Genomic DNA, 8,873 nt, shown 5'->3' with positions numbered 1-8,873 from the left:
GGGTACAACTAGACGTCATAGGACGAATAGGAAAAACTCGACGTTTATCGACACCAACGGAGAGGAGGACTCTGAGGGGAATCATAAGGCATTACCAAATGATCTGTGGGGAATAAACAAACTAGACGTCAGCGGACGGCTAGGAAAAACTCGACGTTTATCGACACCAACGGAGAGGAGGATTCTTCTGGGGACGACCCTGTGGGGAAAGATATCAACTATACGCCAACGGACGCATAGGAAAAACTCGACGTTTATCGACACCAACGGAGAGGAGGAAACTTCACTAGGGAAGAGTGAACACAACCAAATCATCAACGGATAATTGGGAAAAACTCGACGTTTATCGACACCAACGGAGAGGAGGAACTTCACTAGGGAAGAGTGAACACAACCAAATCATCAACGGATAATTGGGAAAAACTCGACGTTTATCGACACCAACGGAGAGGAGGAACTTCACTAGGGAAGAGTGAACACAACCAAATCATCAATGGATGATGGGGAAAAACTCGACGTTTATCGACACCAACGGAGAGGAGGAAAATCACTGGGGATCAAGGTCATGACAGAGAGTAGACAGGAAGGAACACCAAGGATGCCGGGTTGTAGGCAGAAAACAGGTGACCGACCAAAACGTGAATTGGTTTGTGTTCAAAAACACTCAACATCCTGAAGAGGGCTAGAAAAGCAGTCTTGTTAGAGGATGGACATTCAATTCCACAAGGAATACGAATCTTACTCTGCTGGAGAAAGCAATCAAAAGACTGACCAGAGAGTGTATGAGATATATCATCTATAGCCGTCGAAACGTAGATAACACACTCGCAAGGAAGATTATCCATAACCGGGTTGAGGTTGTTAGATGGATAGATCGACCGACATCATCCTGAAGAAAGCAAAGGCAAACTTGTTAAAGGATGGACATTCGATTCCGAACAAAGGAATACGAATCTTACTCAACTGGGGAGGACGACTTCGACCCAAGAGCGCATGAGATATATTATCTATAGCCGTCAAAACGTAGATAACACACTCGCATGGAAGATTATCCATAACCGGATTGTAGGTTGTTAAATGGATAAACGACCGAAAAGAAAGGCATCGGGGTACCAGACTAGGTATGCAAAGATGACCAATCAAAAGAGGATGAAGTTGCTTACTCGGAGCAAATATCCGAAAGGAAGGAGAAGACCCACCGGGGACAATACTGCTTGATCAAGGCAAGTATCCAGAGGGGACAAGACTATCAATACCGCCAACTGGGTACTGATAACTGCAAAGAGGGGATTACATCTACCGGTTTGTAGGTAGAAAACCACGGGAAAGTAACCAGTCATCGATAGGATGAGCACATAGGGTTAACTCCACCAAGGGGATGAAAGTGGGATTTTACAACTACCAGCTTGTGGGTAGAAAACCACAAAGATAGGACTTACAACTACCGGTTCGTAGGTAGAGGCCAACCGACAGAACCGGTAACCGGTTCAGGATAATTTTCCTTTCGAGTGTATTATTCACGGTCTGCCGGCTATGAATAATATGTCTCTTGCACTCTTTGGTTGGAGTCCTTTGTTGACCTTCCCCCAGTCGAGTAAGATTCGCATTCCTTGTGGAATCGAATGTCCATCCTATAAACAAGTCTGTTGTTCTAGCTTTCTTCAGGATGATGAGTGTCTTGGAACACAAACCAATTCACGTCTTCGGATCTTATCCTATAAACAACCTACAACCCGGTTCAGGATAATTTTCCTTTTGAGTATACTATCCACGGTATGCCGGTAATGGATATTATATCTCGTTCACTCTTGGGTCAATCTTTTGATTGTTTTCTCCGCAGAGTAAGATTCGTATTCCTTGTGGAATCGAATGTCCATCCTATAAACAAGTCTGTTGTTCTAGCTTTCTTCAGGGTGATGAGTGTTTTGGAACACAAACCAATTCACGATTTCGGATCTTATCCTATAAACAACCTACAACCCGGTTCAGGATAACTTTCCATGCGAGTACATTATCTACGTTTTGACGGCTATAGATAATATGTCTCATGCACTCTCTTGTCGAACACTTTGTTTGTTTCCCCAACTGAGTGAGATTTGCATTCTTTACAGAATCAAATATCCATCCTATAAACAAGTTTGCTTTCGCTCTCTTCAGGATGATGAGTGTTTTGGAACACACACCAATTCACGTCTTTGGTCGGTCACCTGTTACATACCTACAACCCGGTATCCTTGGTGTTCCTTCCTGATTTTTGTTACCCTTATACCCGGTAACATCTTATTCTTTGGTGCTTCCTCAGTGAAGTTTTCTATTGCTTCTCCCCAGGAGTCAGCTTGTGTCTTTCCAATGGATTTATTTTCCTTTGGAATTCTTTTCCCCAGTGTGAGTCCTTCACTCCCCAGTGAGTTCTCCAGTCTGTTTGTCTGTTTCCCTAATCAGAGTCGTGTCTTGTTCACGCTATATCAATTTTGTCTATCCCCAACTAGAGTCTTGTCAGAGTCTCTGTTCCTGGTGAGTGTACTACTCCGATGGATCGTCCTTTCTTCTGTGTGAACCATATTCCCCATAGAATTTGTGTCTTTTGCATGCATACATTTGCATCATGAGGTCTCTTAGGGACCAAAATTTGTCTCATTACTGTTATTTAAGCCCATTCTACCGCGTCGAGATGAAGATTTCTAAACTTCACTTCTCCGGCTAGAATGACCTTAAATAGGGGCATCTGTAAGACCCCAATTTTGGGCCCTAAGATCCCTCATGGCCCATATCATATCATATCATGGCCTCAAGGATCATTGCATGCCCTAGCTTCCCTCCTAGTGGGTAGGTTGCCTTGTGAGTTGATTCTTGATCACCAAGCATGTTTTGCATTTGTATATCTTTGCTTTTCATATGTTTACTAACCAAAAAGTACAAAAATATTGTCATTCTAACCTTGTTGCTTGCAGCTGAAGCAATCATCAGCCAATTAGGTCAAAATCAGTCAAAATCAGTCATTGCAGTGGATGGTGGCCATTCTTGCAGAATTTGGGCACCATGATCAATAATCAAGAGTTCATATGACTTGGGACATCATTTGGAATCAAGATCTCAAGGAATTAGGGTTTGGAATTCATCAGAAGGTGCTTCAGTCAAGCAAAACCCTAGAAAGTCAAACTTGGTCAACTGTCCATTTAATCAGGGATTTGATGATGGGATTTGGTCTGAGAGGTCTCATTCATGCCTATATAAGCTTCATATATCATGTCAAGCATCCACAATGAAGAAAATAAAGTCAGACAAGAAATTTCCAGAAATAGAAAGTTGACCTGTAATTCAAATTTGCCAAAAATGGAAACTTCTTGATCTTAATCTTGCATCATGATACAAGCTTCAAATGAATTTTTGCCCAACATGAAAGTTGAAGATCTTGTTCTCCCATTTCCAAAAAGTCCAAGAACTCTCAAATCCCATGTATGGTTGGCAAGATATGATCAATTCATTTTCAAATTTCTTGAACTTCAAAAGGCCATATCTCATGAACCATTTGGCCAAATTTGATGGGGTTTTTTCCTACAAGTCTTATTTGTTCCCCTCTTTCCAAAAATGCATTCATCATTCATCAAAACCTCACCATGCAAAATGGCATTTTTGGACTTGTCTTATTTAAATTCAAGTGTGGAGAAAAGTTGACTTTTTGAATTAGGCATTTTTAACACTTTTGGCCAATTGGAACTTGCTTGGAATGTTATTTGAAGCTTGCCCAAGGCCCAAACTCGGACAGAATGCACACCTCCATGTACATTTGGTTCAAACTTAGCAAAAGAGCAAATTGGTCCATTTGTGATAAACATGCTTAGCACCTTCATTAGCAATGTTAAACAGAAGTATTTAAACTTATTTTCTGTCATTCAAACCCAAAAGCTGCAGCCTCTAACATACAGAAAACTCTCATTCTCTCTCATTTTCGATTTTTGCTCACTTTGAAAATTTCTGCTCAAAACTTCAAAGGAACCACGAGCAGCCTTGTTGTTTCATCACTTGGCCATCATTTGGAAGCTTTGTCAAGCACCATTCATCAACTGTACTGCAGCATCGTGTTCTGTTTTTCAAAGAACCCTTCCATGGCAAATCGAGATTGGAGTTGTTTCCAAGCATCACTGAGCTAAGTTTCTTCGAGTATTCATCATTTCCAACCATCAGCTTCACCTGTTTGAGCTTGCATCATCCAAATAACCACTGTTTCTCCATTTGCTTTAAATCCAAGTAAGATTTCGACTCTCTCTATTTCAAAAATCATGAGATGTTTCTGGTAGATCTTGCTTTGCTGAGTCCATTGAGCTTTGTATCTTTTGAAATGATTGCTCGTGTTAAGAGAAATCTGAATTTTAACTTTCATAACCAAACATGTTCTTGCATGATGTGTGTTGTATGCTTCGATTTACTGAAAACTATGGCTGGATTATGCATGTGCTCGGTTCACTTGTTCGAATGGTGTGCTTAATTGCGATTTCTGGGTGTTTTGAAAATTTCGATTTGAATGGAAGAGATGATGAGCACTGTAGCATACTGTAGCAAACCCTAGGTTTTTCCAGATTTCCATTTCATCGTGTTTCTGTGTTTGGACCTTTTGTGTTGCATGCCTTCACTGTTTCATTGGCATGAAGCCATTCCCAGCTTGACACATCATCGGGTGCTACGCACCGTTTCATTTAAGTGAACCGGTAATTACCATTGTGCCATCCCGTGTCCAATTTATTTATTTAATTATGTTATTTCAATTATTTTCCCAATTTTTATTTCATTTGATACCTCATCTTCCAAAAATCATAATTCACTCATTTTAATTCCAAAATTCATGAAATTTTTTCCATCATATTCACATGAATGTCTACTTTTTTATCATGATTTTTTCTGAATTTTTGGTTGGTCTAATTTTTAATGGCATTAGGGTTTTTGCTCATGTATGCATATTTTGTACATCTTACCAATTCAATTGTGAAATGATGAGGATATATCCAATGACCCTGAAATTTTTTGTGCTTAATCTACACTCATCCATGGTGATTTTGATATAGAGTTCTTGATTTTATCTTATCTGGTTGTTAAGATGTGAATTTTTGAAGTAGGGTGTGACAATTTGTGTCACACCAATGGTATGCAATTTCATGATTTTTGTTGACATGCTTCCTGACCTCCAATTGATGTGAAATTTTGCATGAACCTACTTGTATATGTCTAGTTTATGTGTGAATTTTCTTGGAATTAATTATGCCATTTCCTAATTGTTTGAGATTTTTCTCCCCTGTCTAGTCAAATGTTGACTTTGTGTGATACATCTTGCCATTACATTTGGGAAATTCTCATACCTTATTGGATGATCATGAAATTTTACATGTGCATACTAGACATCTTAAGCTTTGCATTGGTGTTGATCCCATTCATTTCTCATCTGTTGTCATGGAGTTATGATTTTTTGAAGTTGATACATGTTTGTTTGACTTCTTTGTGCATGCTTGAAATTGTTTTGACTTCCTGATTTTAATTGACTATCTTCCCATGATCCAAATGAGCTGAAATTTTATATGCATGTCATGTTATGGATTGTGATTGAGCATGAATTATTTGATGATTTTTGGAATTGATTATGTTTGGTTTTGAGCTAAGTCTTGCTGTTGACTTCTATATGCTCTCATTTGCCATGCTTTGCATTCTTTTGTTTGTGAAATGATGATGATGAATGATATGAATGTGGGACCAATTGGGTTTGCTTCCTAAATGTTTGAAATTGATTTTGGTTGACTATCCCCTGCTGTTTTGACTTTCTCATTCATTTTTGACCCTAGGCTTGTCCTAGTGGTCTTGTTGCTTATGTTTGAGTTCATTGTTTCAGGTTAAGCAACAATGCTCCAAAGAGATCATACAAATTTGATTGAGCTTGATTGTTTATCATGAGCTAACCTCTTTGTTTTGTAGGTGGCTTGACTCATGTGATTTGAGTCTTGTGCTTTGCACATTTGCCTGTCTGTTTTGACTGTTAATTCTATTCTCATTTTGCTTTGACTTTTGAATTGTGTACTGATCTGTTTGACTATTTCAGGTACCATTAGTTGCTTAGTTCTTTGAACTTGCTTTGCTTTGCTTTAATAGCAATTTGCATTGAGGTATAATTCCTTTTTCTTCATGTAGTCTGGAAGACCTGGCCTGTTACTTGGCCAGGCAACTGTCTGAAGTCCTCCTTAAGAGGCAATGCTTGTGTGTGTTTATATTTGTCCCAAGCAGGAAAAGTCCTTCAAATAAGGCAATTGGTAGATCAAAGGGATAAGCAACCTATCCCCTACTATTCTGTGAGTCTTCTCCTTGCTCCCATTACATGGTTGTAGCATTGAGATCCAAACCCAAGATCAATCGAGTCAATAACATGTGGAGAGAGTTCCTACTTTCTGAACTCCCACACCTTCTGATATTCAAATGCTCTCCCTGGCCAGGGATAAGAGCAATGAGGCACACCCCTCATATCCTTTCATCTGCTTCACCTTAGCCCCTCAATGGCAAGGTTAAGAGCAACTTTTGACCCTATTCCAGTTGGCTTCAATGCCTAACCTTTTGTATGAGCCTCCTTGTTTGGTTATAGCGTGTGCTGAATGCTTTCATTGATTGCTTGTTGTTTCATATGCACATGTTTGCTTGCATGCTCTATGCATTTATCATCATTAATTGCTCATTAGTGCATGATCATCTCATTTGTCTTTGTGACTTATCATTGCTGTTTACCCATTGAGGACAATTGTAAGACCATCCATTGGCCATTGCTCCTATGATATGGAAGTGAGTATAAGACCATCACCTTGGCCACTCATCTTATCTTTGCTTGACGCATTTGATTGATTGTATGTGAGGATGCAATTATAAGTCCCGGTAAGTTGGCGTTTGCTTTCCTATGATCACATGTTCCTTTGTTTGTTTGTATGTGAGGATGCAATTGTAAGTCCCTGCAAGTTGGCATTTGTATTCCTAGGACCATACTGTGGAGGTTAGAGTAAGCCCAGACACATTGGCATCTGACATCCATGTTTTGCTTTTGTTTATGAGAGGATGCAATTGTAAGTCCCTGCAAGTTGGCATTTGTATTCCTAGGACCATACTGTGGAGGTTAGAGTAAGCCCAGACAGATTGGCATCTGACATCCATGTTTTGCTTTTCTTTGTTTATGTGAGGATGCAATTGTAAGTCCCTGCAAGTTGGCATTTGCTTTCCTAGGATCATATGTTGGATATTGGTGTAAGCCCAGACAGATTGGCATCCGGTATCCAAGTTTCATTTTGTTTTAGGAGATTAGTATAAGTCCATTGAGTGGCCTCTGATATCCATTTCTGTTTTAGGAGACTGGTGTAAATCCATCTATTGGTATCCGGTATCCACCTTTTATTTCTTGTTTTAGGAGATTAGTGTAAGTCCATTGAGTGGCCTCTGATATCCCGTTCTGTTTTAGGAGATTGGTATAAGCCCAGTGATTGGCATCCGATATCCGCTTTTGTTGACTTTCTTCTTTGTTTGTTTGGTATTATCCATTGCTCATTCCAAAGGACACACTTGAATCATCTTCTATATGATTTCAAGAAGTGAACCTTCTAAGAAGTTTTACAATCCATTCTTCATCCATTCATCCTCATTATGTCCTAAACTTTTTCACACTTTGATTTCAAACTTGGCATAGATATTGTGCAAACATCTTCATGTTTTCAAACTAAAAACCTGGACCCAAGTCCTTGACTTTTTTCAAACTCCATTTCATAATACTTCTTTTGAATCAATCTTAATCATACTTTGACTCCACTTTCATAATCACAATCAATTAACTTCACCCATTCACTTGTTTTGGCTTTGTCCATTGTTAATCTTTTCATGCATTAGCCATAGGTTTCAATTATCATTGTGGTTGATGTAAACCTCACCTTATCTTTAGTGAGTCGACAGTAAGACTTCCGTACTGAAAACAGGGCTAACCCCTCTAGTACGTCGAAGCTATCCTCGCATGGTGGATGTTGGTCTTGGTCGAGTTTTCTCCCATTGATAATGAAAAGCCTCAGTGCTTGTGTTTAAAATTGAATCCACCAACTTTTGGAAATCTTTTAGCCGAACTACGGCGTTTTGATCCTTACCTTTGATGGAAGGTACGTAGGCAGCGGGTTCATCCGTTCAAACCCAATAATAAAAACTGTACATTCTTTTCTCATCATCCCAATCATGTTTGCACAATACTTATGTCATAACAAATAACAATTTAGTACAACAAGTGTGAAAAGGGCTCCCTAGGAGTACCTAGGACGTAGTGGGTGCCTAACACCTTCCCATTGCGTAATTTACCCCTTACCCAGACTCTCTGATCTTTTTATTAGTTTTCTATGTGTAAAACTTCTTAGGCTTTTGTTCGCTTTTTAGCCAGTCCTTTGGATAAATAAAAGTGCGGTGGCGACTCGAAATTCATTGTATGCTTTGCTTATGGTTTAATCAATAGATCATATAGCGACGAATACACCGCTACAGAAAAAGTGGCGACTCTGCTGGGGAAAAACATCGATCCTTGGTGGTATTGCCTACTTTTCACCTTTGTTGTGCTATATTATTATTTGTTATATGACATATTTTTGTACAATTTGGGATCACTGTATTGATTGTAATGTGTGAATTGCTTGATATACAATTGCTGTTTGCTTTGGTGATCTGTGAGATGAGTTCTATACCCGAACTCGAGTGCACTCTAGGATAGGAGAATGGCATAGTCTTGTTGACTGGTGTGGAGTATTCCTTAGCCAGTTGACTTGCGAGTCCATTCACTTGGTGGAGGTCATGTTGAATTAATAATGTCACACAAGTTATTTGTGGTTAGG

The sequence above is a fragment of the Lathyrus oleraceus genome, chromosome 2, assembly GCF_024323335.1.
Source record: "Lathyrus oleraceus cultivar Zhongwan6 chromosome 2, CAAS_Psat_ZW6_1.0, whole genome shotgun sequence".
Lineage (NCBI taxonomy): Eukaryota > Viridiplantae > Streptophyta > Magnoliopsida > Fabales > Fabaceae > Lathyrus > Lathyrus oleraceus.
Note: the sequence above shows the minus strand (reverse complement) of the source record.